This window comes from Taudactylus pleione, unplaced genomic scaffold, assembly GCF_031769625.1.
Source record: "Taudactylus pleione unplaced genomic scaffold, aTauple2 ptg000120l, whole genome shotgun sequence".
Lineage (NCBI taxonomy): Eukaryota > Metazoa > Chordata > Amphibia > Anura > Myobatrachidae > Taudactylus > Taudactylus pleione.
The window spans coordinates 4,838,939-4,855,653 of NW_028284522.1; positions in this window are offsets into that span (position 1 = coordinate 4,838,939).

Sequence of the window (16,715 nt, forward strand, 5' to 3'; positions counted from 1 at the left end):
TATATTGTGGTGGAAAGTTTACCTCCAACCTTTTTGACAGTAACATCCAAGAAGTGTATTTGTTCTTTACTAAGTTCATATGTGAACTTGATGTTTTTGTCCAATATATTGACAGTAGCCATCATATCAACAAATTGTTCCTTTGTACCATGCCAGATTACAAACACATCTATGAATCATGAAAAAATATGAATCTTTCAGCATACTCTGGATTGCTAAAGAACAAGTCCTTTTCAACTGAAAACATGAATATGCTAGCATATGCCAGTGCCAAACAGGACCCCATTGCACAGCCCAACAGCTGAATAAACATCTCTCCATCAAAGATAAAATAATTCCTTGTAAGCACAAAATGTAAAAATTCCAAGAAAAAGTCCAAATCTGGACCAGTGTAATTCAAGTTGCTCATCAACAATCTCCTTGTCACATCCAGTCCCCTATAATGAGGAATATTAGTGTTCAAACTTACAATGTCAATAGTACACTTCCAACAGTCAGTTGGCAAAGCCAATATGTCACTTAGTTTATTTAAGAACATTGTGGTGTCCATAAGTTATGTCCCTTGACTTTGGATAATTAGTTGTAGATAAAAATAAAGATACGTCGAAACATCATAGTATAAAGAGTTCTGGGCCAAAATGATCCTGGTGGGGATACACTGTTTATTATTTTTTATTCAAACTCTTTTTATTAAAAAGAAAACACACAAATCAAAAAGAAATACATACAGGTAAAATAGATGTTTGAATAAACATATAACAAACAAACAAAAAATATGAAGAAGGAAATGGATACCAGGAGAGGAAATATCATAAGGGAAGAGACACCGAGTAAAGGGCAATGGGAGGTTGAAAGAGTGAAGATGGAACATTACTTTGTTATCCTAAACGGGGGAAATGGATACACATGTTAGTGATCACATGTTGAGATGTATTTGAGTTAACTAGGAGCAGACTCTGATGAAGTGTGTAACCCATAATGGTTAGCATGCAAGGAAGATTTTTTGATGTCCAACCATGGGAACCAGGTGGCAGTAAAATCAGTAGGTTTGCCCCTAGAAAAGCATATGATATCTACCATATCCATGTAGTAGTCAATCCTCTTCTTTAATGGAGGGAGGGGTGGTAGATATCCATAAGACCGGAATGACAGCCTTAGCTGCATTTAAATACCTTAATAGAGATTTCTTGTAGGAAGCAGTGGATGTTGATGTAATGTTCAAGAATCAGAACCCAGGGTCCCTAGGGACTTCCCCTCCAAAGATTGTTTTGGAGCACTCAAAAACATTCAACCAAAAGGAGCTAGGGAAGGACATTCCCACCATATATGGAGGAGACTACCGGGAGCAGAATTACATCTCCAGCAATTCTTTGTAACCTGTAGTTATATTTTGCTTAAACGTAAAGGATATTTATACCAGCAGGAGAGAACTTTGTAAAGAGTTTCAAGTGTGGCTGTAAATGACGAACTGGCGAAAGTGTTGTTAAAAATAATCTCCCAATCAATATCTTGTGTTTTATCATGGACTTCTTTTCCCATGCTTTTGTGAATGAAGGGGGTGAATGAAACAAATTTTCAATAATTAATTAATATTATATAGATATAGTATGAGAGGGAGTTTGAGAAGCGAAACATAAAGATTCAAATAAGGTGGGAGTCCTAGTGAGATCAGAGAGTTTACACGAGAAGTTAATGAAATGTATTTGGAGGTATTTTCAAAATTCAGACTGTGGAAAGTACCAGGATGTCTGAAGCTCTGCGAAAGGTGGCACCCATGTTGAACACACCATCTGACCCAGCTGAGAAAGACCCGTAGCCAACCAAGATACACTGTTTTATGCCATTTCAGAAGCAGATAAAAGATAGGGACCCTAGATGATTCTTTTAATAGACTGACTGCTGTTTGTTTCATAATTAATTCCAATTGGACTCCCCTAATCAACATATCTGCAAGTTCTTTGGAGAAGGTGTTAGTGGGTTTCTCTCTTCATTTTCTATACACCATGGTGTAATTTAGCTGGCAATAAGCTTCCTCTTTGCAGTCTGATATATTTAAAACAGCAATCCTGCCCCCCCCACCCTTTGTCAACGGGGTGGATCACTATGTCAGTGTATTCAGAAATTCTTTTCAATACCAGACATTCTCGATAAGAAAGATTCTGTATTATAGTGGAGTAGTGTTTATCTTCATCTTCTGTAATACTAATTAAGGTTTTGGTATATGCTTTAATGGCAACATTTGATGAGGGAGGATCGAAGAAGCATTTGATTTTAATGGGACATTCATTACTTCTACTGATAAGCTGATATATTTTCACTTTCTAGGCAAAGAATTCTTTCAATCTCAAATGCCGGTTGAAATGGGGTAATCTTACTGTGGAAGGTATCATGTCTGTTTGTTGGTAAAAAATTCAAACCTTTTTTTAATACCTTCTGTTCATCCTTTGAAAGAATTCTGGTTGATAGGTTGTAGATCACTTTTTCTCTTTATATTCCCTCTTCCTCTGCCTCGCACACTGTCCACTCCTTCTGGTAGTGGGTCTCCTTGGGCATCTCTTGTTGCCTATATTGTTACCCCTAAAGGGGGACAAGTCATTAATACATTGCTGGTTGCCCCTGCACATTCTGAGTCACTGTTCAAGGAGTGTTGACCGCTTGAGTTGTCTGTATTCAACGGAAACCTTTGATTCTTTCTATATCTGGAATTATACTGTCTCGGAGCTGTAGTGGTCCAACTATAGACTCTTTTCTCTTCATAGTCTCTCCTCACTGTAATTAATTTGTTCTTTTTAAACCATATGAGATAATTTTTATAATTTTCCACTTGGAGCTGTAATTTCTCCAATCTATTTACAGTAGTGTCTGTAGACGTTGATCTTCAGATATGCTGATCTTATGTTTTATGAGGTTCAGATTGTGTGTAGATCCTTCTAATACCACTAATTTTAGCTAAAAAGAGGATTTATTAAGGATTGCCACCCACTTGTGACAGAACTCCACATTATGGCGACCTATTGTAGGTATAGTTTGGATCCGCAGGGTATTTGTTTTTCTCTAAAATAAACGGACAGAGATACTCCAAACAGAAAATAAATCCAGTTCAGATTCTTTTAGCTTTAATAAAGAATAAAAATGTTGTTGGAGGGTTTCTTCCCACGCAGTTGTTTTCAAATTTTCTGTGAATAGGATTTTATTAGCTTAAACATACGAAAATGAAAGAACATCTGCAGCAGGTAATAGTACTTCTTTAAACCCCAAGTTGTTAGGTTGTTTTGTACTTTCAGTCATTGTACACATTGGAAAAGAATCCCATGATGTGAATAGTACCGCCACTTTTTGTGAAGGTCCAGTCTAGCCAGTGTCAAGTGCCTTAGCTAGATAAGAAATATTTCACATCCATATATTCACACAATGTAGTTGCTTGGCACTCTGATAACTAATTAATGCAGCAACCAGGGTGCCCTCCCATAAAAAACATATAGTATATATCGGTGGATGGCGGCACTCTCAGGTTTTGCAATCTTTTAGAAACATACCAGAAGACATCGGCAATGCAGTGAACATTTCAATTTATTTGCACCCCACATCCATCCACTGTTACTAGGCAACTGATGTCACTAGGGGTGCAATCAGGAGCACTTGCTAAAAAAAACATTACCCAATCTCTAAAGAATTTTCAGGATATTGGCTAATTATATTTGTGTATTGCAGGTTATTAACACTTTGTAGCGATAACAATTGTAATTGTATTTTTCATGTTTTTTCTATGTTTTCTTTAGAGATTGGGTGATGTATTTTTTTTTGAGCACCCCGCATCCGTCAACTGTTACTAGGTAACTGATGTCACTAGGGCGCACTTGTGATCAGGCGCACTTGTGACGTATGAGGAAGCCGCGAGCGGGAGATGGCATGGTACATTTGGAGCACTGGGTGAAGGTATTTAAGGTCAGATATTTTGTATATAAAGTTGTCCTGATGAAAATTTATGCAGATAAATTGAAACATTGACTGCATTGCCGGTGTCTACTAACTATATACAATATATATATATATATATATATATATATTTGTTTTTTTTTTACGGTAAGCTGTACTGAGACATAGTCTTCAAATAATACTTCTTGGAAATGTAGATAATGTACAGAAATCCATCCTCTAAAAGAATAAAAATACAGCTAATTGTTAATTTCATCCTTACTGCACTCATTCCTACAGTGGAATACATATTCTCATTTGGAATTGAAGGAAAACCTTTACCCTTATCCTTACTTTCCTCAGAGATGTTCCTTTTCCTCCTGTCTTTAATAATACATAGAGAGTTTGACCTCTTGGAATAGTCTGTTAGCTGCCTGGGATTCCTGCTCCTCTTCACAAGACAAACATTATACTATGACCCCAAGACAGCTATTCTGCTTATGAAAGCTTTTGTACATGTTTTAAGTTAGCCTACTAACTCAGTGCAGAGATCTAGCTCTGAATGAAAGGAGTTAGTGTTCTAACAAACACTGAGATTATGACAAAATAATATTGTATTGTATATAATTTACTATATCATTTTTTAGATCTACTATCAGACTGATAAATTAAGACTCAAATAGGGCTAGCATGTGGTCTATAAGCAATTGATGGATAAAACAAGACGTAAAGAATATTATTTGGGCTAGAGGTGAATTTATTTTGATCTGATTAACTTTTGACAGCAGATACATTTTTATGGGATCATAAAGGTATAAGCATAAATAGCAACGTTACTGTACCTGCTACACCTACAATACCCAGAAGTGTGCACAGCAGCCAAGAAAAGTTTGTGGGTAATTATAACTGCCGATTGGTGTCTATAAAACAGAGAAGAGGTGAAAAAACATTGAAGGTCATGGAGTACACTTTAATTTCACACTGTCCATAATATATGAGCTAGCATCATATATTAGCACCTATCCTTGTGTATCAATACCTAATTCCCAATAATTCCCAATAATTCCCAATAATTCCCAATAAAATGTAATATTACGAGCAAGGCACTTCCTACCTCTATGTCTGTTATTACCCAGTTCAGGTCTATCAATGTTGTTCTATTAAGTTTAACAGAATATGCTGCGCTGCATAAGAAACTGTTAATAATATTGTTACAACTACTACTACTACTACTACTACTACTACTACTACTAATAATAATAATAATAATAATAATAATAATAATAATAATAATAATAATAATATTTCTCTATCTTCGTCCACTTTATCTCTCTCCAAGCCTTAGTACATAGATGGTCCTGGACACACCATGTTGCAGAGTAAGGAATGCAAAAATATAAGTCATGCAAATGCATTTATTTATTTATATACTTATGTATTTACTAAGTTATCTTTTTATTTATTTTGTTCTGCATGCTGGTAAATGAGCAGCTTGTATTGCAATTTGTTGAGCTAGAATGTTTTTTTTTCTGCCAAAAATAAGAAAGTACCTACACATGTCATCATATAATTATGATTATTTATTATTAGGCCAGTGAGCTTAACATTACAGTTATAAAGTTATGGTGTTACTATTTCTCCCGCAATTATAACGAATGTAGATCTGAAAAATTACAAAATAGTGCATTATACTGTATATTTTGATTTTCCAAAGATTATCCTATGTTCACCACTTCAAAACCTTGATTCAGAAGATTTATTTACCTTGACTACAGATTCATGATGAACATGGATTACCATTATGAATATTTATTTATTTATTATGATTTTCTTATATAGTTCCAACATATTCCATTGCGCTTTCCAATTGGGAACAAAAGAGTAATAAAAGAAGACTGAGTCATTACTAATAACAGACAGACAAAGAGGTTAGAGGACCCTGCTCGAAGACTAAGGGGTATATTTACTAAAGTGCAGGTATTTAGAAGAGAAGATGTTGCCCTTAACAACCAGTCAGATTCTAGTTATTATCTTCTAGAAGGTGCTAGATTAATAATAAGTAGAATCTGATTGCTTGTTATGGGCAACATCTCCACTTTTTTTAAAAAAAATCGCACTTTAGGAAAAATATCCCATACAATCTATAGGGAATAGAAAAAAATGTCATATACTGTATAACTATTTTATTGCATTTTTGAATATATTATAATATATACATATATATATATATATATATATATATATATATATATATATATATATTAGGGATGTGCAGGCTCGGATAGGTTCGAGTTTGCACGTTGAGTTCGGATTATTCCCTCCAAAAAAACGGAACTCAGAAAGAGGCTAAACATCATCTTACATGGACGAACATCATCATTCCTGGACTTTTGTCCAGGAATGATGATGTTCGTCCATGTAAGATGACGTTTAGCCTCTATCTGAGTTCCGTTTTTTTGGAGGGAATAATCCGAACTCAACGTGCAAACTCGAACCTATCCGAGCCTGCACATCCCTAATATATATATGTGTGGCCAGACAGAGCATAATGATTCATGTATCTTTTTTAAGCACTTTAAAGGTGTAGCCCTAGCGTCATTTATATATAGCAAAATGCGAGCGCTCGTTCTGAATGTGGGTGGCTGCTTCTCTTTTGAAGTGCGGCCTCCTGGTCTCTAGCTAAGCTGTGGGTTACCACCCACAGCTTTAGCGACCAACCAGCTTGATGGTCGCGATGGTCAAGACCATCGCGACCATCGGGGCTTGCGACAAGACCTTGAGGCTGGGCCTCGGCAACCACAAGCCACAGGGAGCTTCCTGCTCTGATCGAGCAGGAAGCTCCCCACTGACATCAATGCTGATGTCAGTGCGGCCGCCCACAAAACAGCATGCGTTCCTTAAGAAACGCCTCCATTTGTGAAACCCCCCCCTGCCACACCTACAAAACGGGGCGAGCTGTCGATCACAATCGACAGCTGCCCCTTTTGTAGTGAGCTCCGGAGCGAGAGAATTTCTCTCTCACTCTGGGGCTTGCGCATGCGCAGTGCAGCCACTGCTCGTGCACAGGACCTAAACATCGACCCGCTTGCAAGTGCTCAGCGCTTGCGAGCGGATCTGAATGAGATCCCATGTGCAGTATGTGTACTGTGTGATTGCATGCAGAGTGGCAGCAGACTGTCAGTGATTGACAAAATGGAGGCGTGTTATCACCGTTGAAGGGGGGAGAGGCCAGGATTTCTGTCAGCTGCTGGAGATTTCCTGGCCTCTTTCCCTATTCTGCGATGGGCGGTCTGAGTGACCCCATGGTCACACAGTCGCCCAGGAATCACGGATATGATCCGATGCTGCGTCCATGGATTCAATTAACAATATCAAAAATGTATACTAAAAATATTTAAAATAAATGCTTTATTCGTATTTATGCTTATGTCCAACTCTGCATAGCCTGCAATTCCATCAATGTGCCCTTACTGAACTTTGCCTACATGAGAACGTCCTATTACAACTGAGTTCTACCTTTTCTTTTGTAAGTGACTAGTACACAGTACTGGAGCATGCACAGAACATGCAAAAATAAGTTTTGCACATGGCAGTGCCAAAGCAGGGATCAGTGCCATTCCCGCCACTGAACACTTGATGTCATTGTGTCTTGTAGAGGGTGTGGTGCCACCAGCACTAGGAAGAAGACAGCTGCCCTGAGCGTCCCTGGAGCACTCCGGGCAGCTCTACAGGGTGAAGGGTACCTGCCCGATGCATCCAAGGCCGTTCTGCAGCAGCACTACTGGCTTGTTGGAGCCACTCCAGGTTCCTTGCAAGCCAAATGTAAGTGCCATGTGGCAGTGATGGTGCTGTCCCCAGTGTCCTGCGCTCTGGGCAACGGCACCGCTGGCACACCCATAGTTACTGCCCTGGCAATCAGGCTATGTTTATCTTTGCATCAGCCCTCATTTGCATTATCTTTGCATCAGCCCTTTTTTGAGATACGTTGCCTTCCAATGAGTTCCATATTATTGTTTTATAATAGTTTAATATCTATATGTCTTTGATTGATGTACATGTAATTAGAGATAAGCTGTTTGGTTTTGCCTCGGTTATGGAAAATGGCTTTCTAAAATAATACAATTCCTGATTTAGCCCTTTTCGTTTTAAGATAGCATTTCTTTTGTTATCATTTTAGCGTTTAATCATTTGAAGGTTTTGATTTTCAAATTTCTTTAGCTTTAGTGGAAATTCAGGTGTTAGTTGTATCTACAGCTGATTTTATTTAGCAATCCCTTAGCATTTCGCATAATTTACAGAGAGTACATTATTTTCTCCTGCACATATTTCTTCTACACTGCACAGCACTCATTTTTCTTCCAGCATATTTACTTCCAGATTAATTCTTCTAGGCTGTATGTATGAAAAACGCATAAACTTCTCAGACATGGAAGAAAAATGAGAGGAGAGAAAAGTCTTTAGATACCCACAGTGGGTGGCATCAACCAGTGACCTACCTACTAATAAGGTAAATGAAAGGAAAATAGCCCCAGAGGAACTAAATACCAGAACTGAATTCATAAAGCAAAAGAAAACAAAGCCATTCATAAGGTGCCAAGGCCAGAACAATCAGTATTAACTAAAAAGACCCCGAATCCACAGGTAGAGGATGCAGCACTGGATGTACACAAAGAAAATTTACAAGGGGTATTTTATACATGCGGCTTAAATACTGCTTTTCGTGCTAGATAAATAAGAAGTTAACAAGATAATTATTAGGAAACATGCTTAAAATAAAATAACCTGTATGTCTAAATCGTTGAACAAACACTAAAAAGGTTCCCTTGTGAGTTCATGTGTTTGTGATTGCATAATCTGGAACAAAACTGGAACATATCAGAGAGAAAATACTGTATGTCCATGCAGAAAAATAACCATTATCAAGAGTTTCTCTGGTTGTTACATTTTTATTATAGTTTTAATTGTTTTATTGTTGTTTTATCATTTTTGCATCTTGAACATCCTAATTTACTCTAATCTGTCAACATCAAATCTTCAAATATGTAAATTAGCAAATGATATGATTAAATTGTAACAAAATTATCAAGGGCAATGATAAGATGGAATGGGGGTGGCTATTGGTTAAGTAAAGAAAAATAAATATGAGCAATACATTCGAACAATCAGATATTTTTTTAAATACAGTTATTTTACTTATAAAACTATTAGTAAAAAGTTGTCCTGGTATCTGCCAGGTCACCTCAGCTGCTGCTCCCTTTCTCTTTTCTGCTTCTCCCTCTCTCATGCCTGTCCTGTTGTCGGAATGTAGTCAGCATCCCGACAGTCAGGATGCCGACGGTCTCAATACCAACAGCATCATCCTTACTGTCAGAATACCGACAGATTACGAAGGTAAGTATTAGGGTTCATGAGAGGGTTAGGGGAAGGGTTAGGGTTAGCACATACACAGGAGACCATACAGAGGAGCACATACACAGGAGGCCATACACAGGAGACCATACACAGGAGACCATACAGAGGAGCACATACACAGGAGGCCATACACAGGAGACCATACACAGGAGGCCATACACAGGAGGCCATACACAGGAGGCCATACACAGGAGACCATACACAGGAGCCTATACATAGGAGGCCATACACAGGAGGCCATACACAGGAGACGACACACAGGAGACCATACAGAGGAGCACATACACAGGAGGCCATACACAGGAGGCCATAAACACGAGGCTATACACAGGAGGCCATACACAGGAGGCCATATACAGGAGACTATACACAGGAGGCCATACACAGGAGACCATACACAGGAGACCATACAGAGGAGCACATACACAGGAGGCCATACACAGGAGCCTATACACAGGAGTCTATACATAGGAGGCCATATACTGGAAGCATTACCCAGGAGGTCATACACAGGAGACTATACACAGGAGGCCATACACAGGAGACCATACACAGGAGGCCATACACAGGAGCCTATACACAGGAGGCCATATACAGGAGGCCATATACAGGAGGACGTACACAGGAGGCTATACACAGGAGGCCATACACAGGAGGCTATACACAGGAGGCTATACACAGGAGGCTATACACAGGAGGCCATACACAGGAGGCTATACACAGGAGACCATACACAGGAGGCCATACACAGGAGGCCCATCTGCCATTGGGCTGTGCAAGTTACGATGGTGTGACTGATGGTGAATCTAAAGACACAAAGAAATGGAAATGCACAAACGTGATGACCTAAGTTTTAGCAGGGTCCAATTTTGTTATAGATAGTATTATGCAACATCAGACTAAAATATTCACATTACACTGTTTAATAGAATAGTACAGAACAAATGTAATTTCTTTAAAGTAAATATACCCTCTGGAAATGAAGTTATTGCATCAGCTACAGCCCGTAGCAACCGATTAGGGCTGCCCTGGAGGCAGAGAGTAGCTTCACACTGTAAGCACGCTCTCTACTAATCGCAGCCCGTACTACCAGTCACAAGGACAGAAAACACCTTCCCCAGGGACTGCCTGTCCTGTGTGGGACTGGGCGGTAGCAGTTCCAATGGAAAGCCACTGTCAGTCACAGTGTAGCCAGGCTGCAACCCCTAGGTAAAATCCACCACTGGATATTACATATATAAGGTGGGGAGTTTGACTGGGGCGGTACACCTGTCAAACCGTAACGCAGGTGTCCAAAGGCAAGCTTAGGGAGGACAGAAACCTCCCGTGGAGCAGAAGGGCAACATTTAACCTTGAACTGTTTAGAGATCCAGATGATTTATTTTACATTTCCTCTGTGAAGGATAGCAGATTTTATGTTCATGTCTTTAATATTATACTTTCTGTGATAAATAGACATATCACCTGGAAAAGACGGCACTCAGAGACTGTAGGATACAAAATATGTATATTCCATACTTAACATTTCGGGGTACACACACCTTCATCAGGACCACATACAGATCTGTATGTGGTCCTGGCGAAGAGGTGTGTACCCCGAAACATTGGGTATCCTACAGTCTCTTAGTGCCATCTTTTCCAGATGGTATTATGACAAGAATCACACACTGTAGACTAGGTAAAATCCAACAGAAGCTTTATTTCCTCACCATAGGCATGTATACAAGACAGTGCAGTGTTCACAGGCAAGATGTTACAGGCTGGTATACAGAATCTCACAGGTCCAGGATCCTTAACACTAGTCACAACCGAGCCAATAACCTGGGTGACTTTTTCACTGTCAGGTTCACTGTAGACCTGCACTGACACAGCTTTAAAGAGAGATAAGAGGTGCTGCTAATTAGGCTTGCTTGTGGCTTACAACAGAGTCCAGGAAAACCTGGACTGGAGCTTGTTACCATGCTGTTTTATTGCTCCATTTCTGCACAAACCTGCTGCTCCACATTAACCTTATATGAAAGCAGGCTGTCCCTGTCACACTCCTTCCCCCTTAGCTTCAACCACCCTGGTGAAGCTAACACTTTTTCAGGAAATCCTCTACCACTTTCCAGAGCTCGCCGTGCACTCCGTCTTCCTCCCCTAGCTTCACCATACGGTTGCTTGGTGGTTCAGGACCCACAAACCTTCTGCAAAGTGCATCAGCATTGAGGTGCTGTTTCCCCGGTCGATGTTGCACATCAAATTTAAATGGCTCTAAAGACAAAAAACAGCGGGTCATCCGGGCATTCACCTCTTTGTCTGTGTGCATCCACTGTAAAGGAGCATGATCTGTGACTAGCCAAATTTCTCACACGAACAGATAATACTTTAGCGACTATACTGCCCACCTATTCGCCATGCACTCCTGTTCTACAGTTGAGTACTTGCATTCTCTGTGCAGCAATTCCCGGCTTAGAAACAGTATAGGTCTCTCCTCCCCATCTAACTCCTGGGAAAGGACTTCTCCTAAGCCTGTCCCAGAATCATCAGTCTGCAACACAAACTGCATCTTAAAGTCAGGAGCTTGCAAAACAGGCTCTACACACAAAGCTAATCTTAAATATTGCCAAGCAGCCTCTGCTGGCCTTGACCACATTATCTGATCTGGAGATTGTTTCTTATGGCACTCAGTCAGTGAAGCCGCCCAGGTGGCAAAATCACTTATGAATCTGCGGTTGTTCTGAGTTGTGATTTACATTTGGGTTTAGGCCACGTGAGGACTGCTTCCACCTTACTGGGCTGATGTTTCACCTGCCCTCTGCCTATGATATATCCCAAGTATATTGCCTTCACCATTCCAATGGCTCATTTCTCAGGGTTAGCGGTAAACCCATGTCCCCGTAAAGACTGTAACACTGCCTCTACCCTTGGAAGGTATGACTCCCAGTCAGAGCTAAAGATGACTATGTTGTCTAAATATGTAGCTGCAGACTCCCTGTGGGACCAAAGTAACAGCCCTCTGGAAAGTTGCTGGGGCTCTGGAAAGTTGCTGAGGCTCCATGCAAACCAAAAGGCAACATTTTGTACTGGAACAAACCCTTGGGGGTAGAGAAGGCTGTTTTTTCATTTGCAGCTTCAGTCAACAGAATCTGCCAATACCCTTTTGTCAAATCGAGAGTGGTGAGATACTGGCTTTTTACTAGATTCTCCACCAGCTTGTCAACCCAGGACAAAGGGCAGGAGTCAAACTGAGAAACTTTAATAACTTGTGAAAGTCATTACAGAATCTTAAAGCCCCCGAAGGCTTTAAACAATGGGGTTATTCTATTCACTGTTTGACTCCTCTATAACCTGTAAGTGCAGCATCTCCTCCATCTCTTGTTTTACCACTGCCCATTTGCCTCAGGTATGCGATAGGGTCTCTGATTTATTATCACCCCAGGAGGAGTAACAATATCATGAGGTATTATTTGGGTCTTTCCTGAAATAGCAGAGAATACATCATGGTTTCGTGCTACTAAGCTCACCACTTCCTGTTTTTGGCTAAGACTGAGGGTAGCCTCCATGGGTACCTGACAGTCTGGGGTTTTCTTTACCACTAAAAAGGGATGACTGGCACTTTCTTTCCAAGGTTTTAATAGACTTACATGATAAATTTGTACCTCATTCCTTCTACCCCCCTGTCGTACCCTGTAGTTTACAGGTCACATTGCCTCTATGATCTCATAAGGGTCTCGCCATTGAGCATACATTTTGCTTTCAGTATTAGGCACAAGCAATAGTACCTTGTCTCCCAGGTGGAAAGATCAGTCGACTGTGGTAACATTGTTATTGCATTTCTGATGCTGCAGAGCTCTATCTATGTTCATTCATCAGTGGTGCAATCTGCTTTAACTGGCTATACAATTGGGACACAAACTGAATGATATTAGGATCTTGACATGACTGTTGCTCCCACCCTGCCTTTAACACATCTAAAATTCCTCTAGGTTGCCTCCCATAGATGAGTTCGAAGGAACTGAACACCATGGAGGATTGGGGCAACTCACGAACTGCAAACATCAAATAAGGCTGGAGTAGATCCCAATCTCGCTTTTCTTTTGACACCGCCCTCTTTATCATCTGTTTAAGGGTCTGGTTAAAGTGTTTTACTAGACCATCCATTTGCGGGTGATAAACTGAAGTGGTTATATAATCTACCCTTAACAGTCAACACAATTCTTAATTTAGATACAAAGGGGGTTCCTTGATCTGTTAGAACCTATTTTGGTATTTCCAGATTGGTATATAGCATCAATATCTCCTGGGCAATAGTGCTAGATTTCATGATACATAGCGGGGTGGCCTCCGTGTACCTTGTGGCATAATCTATAACCACTAATATGTATTGATGTCCACAGGCAGATTTTTCCACTGGCCCTATCAGATCCATACCAACTCTCTCAAAAGGTACAGAAATGACAGGGAGGGGAACTAAGGGTGCGAGAAATCCTGGCCAAGTTGCTGTCTTCTAACACACTGGACATTCCTGACAATACTTTTTTACTGCTGCATGAATGCCAGGCCAGAAGAATCTTAACTGAATATGCTGGAGAGTTTTCTCCTCCCCCAAATGGCCAACCCAAATGTGTGTATGAGCCGCCCTCAACACCAATTGCTCGTGTTTCCAGGGATCCAACAATTGGTCTACTCTGTTACCCTGCAAATATGTTACACGAGATAACAAACCATTTTTCAATGCAAAGTATGATACACCTTCTGCTGGTAAAGCCGTGATTACTCTACCATTTATCTCTACAACATTTTCAAATGCATTTATCAAGTTCCCATAATTTTTTTGGTTGGCCAAAGTCCTGCAAAGACACTTCCTTGCCAATGGGACCCCACTGTTCCTCAGTCTCACTCCCCTCCTGCTGCTCATTGGCCAAGGAGGGTGTTACAGCCACCAAACTTTGGGGCACAGCAGAGCTTGTCTCTTGGGACACCTCTGATGTGGACCATCTGCTGTCATCATGCCAAGTAACCACCTCTTGTAATAATGGAAAATCCCAACCTAGTATCAATGTGTAGGGTGGTCTGGCGGCTACTGCGGATACCACCTTCAGAGATCACCCTTTTATCACTATCGGGAGGTGCACTCGGGGGCATTCTTCTACATCCCCATGTACACATATAGGACCTCATTCAGAGTCGGTCTTGGCGGCCACACGGTCGTACGCATCCTATGTTTTTCTTTCTGTGCCTGCGCACAGCTAGCTGTGCGCATGTGCGATACGAGCTCCACCGATGCAAAATACTGTTGGTCATAGAGCTTCCGAAACGGAAGTGGCTTGCGAAAGTTGATTGACAGGAAATTCCTTTTTTTTGTGTATACGGGGGTGGTGGTCTGAAAACGGAGGCGTGCTTCAGCGTTTCCAGGCGTTTTAGGGCAGTGCATAAATTATCTGCTTCGTACGACCATGAATTGAGGATGCATGACAACGTCACTCTACGAACAGGATGATCGTCCAGGCTAAGGTAGGCAAGAAGCGTCCGTAAGCCACAACAGTACAATCGTTAATCCGATGTTACTTATGATGTTTCTAATTGGAACCATGCAAACCAAGCAGCTAAGATTGGTGCATTGTAACTATTAACACTGCTAATTACCTTGTAAATGATTTCACTTGTGTGTGCATTAGGGAATTCGTAACACAACTGTTTATTTGTGCTTTTTTAACTTATTTTTTTAGGACATTTTTTAAAACATCTAGCATTGTGTTTTGCATAGCAGCCTTTTCAGATACCATACTTTTTAAACCATGTATACATTGATATAGTTAAATTTAGACCTTTTTTTTTTTTTAAAAATTTTTTGGAAATTAGCCTTTAATCACAATTTTATTTACAATTGTTAGGGCAACATTTGCCTATAAATAAAAATAAAAAATAAAAAACACAATTCTAAAAAAAAAATTATAAAAACAAAAGCTTGAGACATTGGTGACAAGAAATATGGGGACTGGACAAGAGGTGAGGGAGGAGACATCCAGGGCTACTTGCGTCATTTGGGCTGGCTCGGAGGAAGAGGTAAGCTACGGACAGCCGACTGGCATGTAACCCACCGACTGGCCTGGCCAGAGGTAGATGGTATTTCCTCAGGCCTAAGCATAGGGCTCTCCATACTTGCGGGGGTGGCTGTTGGGCTGCAAGAGGTGGTGGTCCTGGGAGGAAGGGAGTCTTGCTCCATCATGGCAGGTGGGTTTGCCTGCTTCTGGGTAATGGCCCAATGATCTATGGCCCCAGCAATGGTCTCCAGGGCCACCTCCACCCTCACCAGAGTGGTCTCCATCCTCAGTAGAACACATCTGTTCTCCTGAGTTTGGGAGACCAACCTGGTGAGGAAAGGCACTGCTCGGTCCGATGGTTGCCCTGGAGTAGACTCCACAGGGTCCCCAGATGGAGTACTTGGATCCTCCCCTGCAGAGTCTCCATCTGTGCTGGACCCAGACCTGACCTCAGGAGCAGGCACTACCTCCTCTGTGTCTGGAAAAAAAAGAAAAACAACATTTGTATTTTTTTTTTTTAAAAACGCATACACGTTTTAGCTTTTGACTTTTTTGAGTCCGAAAAATATTTACATTCTTGCACATGTGGAGCGTTGAAGTCAGTCATATCAGTGTCCATAGTGGACATGCCAACTATCTCCTCTTCTGTCACACATCCCTGAGCCAACTTCTCCAACCTCGACAAGGTCAGCTACTCAGGGATGGGACCACCACCTGTCCCCGCAGCATGGTCCAACCTTCTCCGTAGCTTCCTCTTCAGCTGGTATTTGAAATAAGTCCATCTGACAATGTGATTTGGAATTTTTTAAGGGTTAGTTTATTTAATTAAGATCTCACTTTTGACTTCAGTACACTCACAATATCATTTTTTTACCTTTTTTTGACGACTTTCATGGTTCTGTGGGTTGTCCACACAGCATTAACAGCCCTGGATATCTCCTCCCAAATCCTGTCTTTGGCTCCAGCCCCCATATATATTGGGGCATGGACAAGGTTATCCATTGTCATGGTCACAATGTCTCAAGCTCTAGCCTTGAATATGGTGGATTTCTGGGCCTTGGTCAGCTTGGCCCCGCCTCCTCCTCCTCTGGTGGTGGTAGTGGATTCCCAGCACCTACAATATTTTTTAATTTTGTAAATTTCAAAAAGGCATTTGTGGAAGATATGAACTGTTATTGTGTTTTTTTAAAAATGTGTTTAACACTTACCTGCCTCATTTGTCCTCTGCCCACCATGCTCCTCGATTGCCATTTTCAAAACTTGTGAGAGAGCATGAAGAATAGTGATTTTGATGACTATTTTATAGATGTGAGCGCATCCCTGGATTGGTTACCCGTGCATCCCTATTTGCATACGTACAAT